This window comes from Octopus bimaculoides, chromosome 10 (genome assembly GCF_001194135.2).
Source record: "Octopus bimaculoides isolate UCB-OBI-ISO-001 chromosome 10, ASM119413v2, whole genome shotgun sequence".
In the NCBI taxonomy this organism is placed as follows: domain Eukaryota; kingdom Metazoa; phylum Mollusca; class Cephalopoda; order Octopoda; family Octopodidae; genus Octopus; species Octopus bimaculoides.
The window spans coordinates 34,233,745-34,235,395 of record NC_068990.1 but is presented as its reverse complement, the minus strand read 5'-3'; the positions used below and the strand labels follow the sequence as shown (position 1 = coordinate 34,235,395).

General features: G+C 33.4%; 1 protein-coding gene across 5 annotated transcripts in view; it reads right to left on the bottom strand.

Annotated features, from left to right (window-relative positions):
* LOC106867250 (ELAV-like protein 1) overlaps positions 1 to 1,651 on the bottom strand; it is a 120,425-nt gene that overhangs the window by 62,836 nt on the left and 55,938 nt on the right. The gene's annotated exons all lie outside the window — the stretch shown is intronic.

The window sequence follows — 1,651 nt, the reverse complement described above, 5'->3', positions numbered from 1 at the left end:
TAAGAAGTGGCGTGTGTCACATAAAGAAAGGAAGGAAACGGTATAAAGAGAAAGAATGAATAAATATATATATTATATATATATATATATATATATACACACACACAGACACACACACACACACACAAAGACAGAGATAGAGAGAGAAGAAGAGCCGGCGTCTCAGTAAAGCGTCTCCCGCCGCTTTCTATCCAAGACTAGCTTCTTTTTCACTTTTGAAAAAGTGAGCGGCTGACTGCTATTGCAGCATCTATCCTGTATAATAATGAAGACGACCACCTCCACCGCCATCACATCGCCACTCTCATCCTATACACTCACCTGACTTTCATAATAATCATATAGTAATGACAATTCCATTAGTAGTGCACAGACAACTAAACTAACTAAGCCCAACGAATAAAAATCAAAACCGAAAATCCATCCTCAAATTAAAGCGGAGAGAGGAAAAGATAAAGAAGGAGGGGCTTCGGAGTTAAGAACTTTTATTATACAATTTCCCACAAATGTGACAAGAAGCACCAGTGATATAATCATCTGGTGTCGGGGATAGGAGGGGGTGGAGAGAACACTAGATGAGATCGACTCACAGTGCATGACTGGTACCTATTTAATACTTTTCTCCACACAAGAATGGAAAAATCAAAGTCGCGCTCTGTTCACTTTGAACTCGGAGTGAAAAGGACCGAAAGATTTGGCCCGGTGGTTTTTGTGCCTGGAAGCGCAGTCAGCGAAGCTCATTATATATTACTCAACACCAAAACCAACCAAACGTATCACTGGTATATTATATCTCTACAGCAATTCGATATAAAACTGGTACATCTCTACACCAACTATTGTATATTACCGGTGCATCTCTACAACAACGCAATAAATTACTCGTTATTACTGGTACATCTCTATAAATCCAATATGTTATTGATTGTTCCTGGCATATCTTTATAACAACACATTATGTTACTGGTACATCACTTATATCGACTCAGTATATTACAGATACAGTTCTTCATCAGGGCAGAAATATTATTATTTCACCGCTATTATCAAACAAGTATCGAATATATCACTGGTACACGTATATTGAGCACGAAAACGGAGATATTAGAAGGCAATAAGAATGTGGAATAATTATGTCTACGGAATACATGAAAACACGTTTTCTGTTCTACACGTACGACAACTAGGGTAACAAAAAAGGGTGTGTGTAGACGTGTGTATATAATTCTGTATATAAGTTTGTATATACATACAGATATCTCCATACATGTAAACATAGAGGTATACATATTCACACACACGAACACACACACACACATTCAAATCTATAAACATAAATTTGCAGACGGACATATGCTTATGTACATGCATAAAAATATACATAATAGGAAAAGGTATGTATGTGTTTGTGTGTGTGTATACATACATATATACATACATATATATATATATATATATATATATACACTTTTTCTGTATATATACATATATATATACACAATGTATATATACACTGTATATATAAATATAAATACACACAATATATATAATATATACACATAAATTGTGTATGTATATATCTACTCAAATATATTGTGTATATATATATATATATATATATATATATATATATATATATATATATATATAA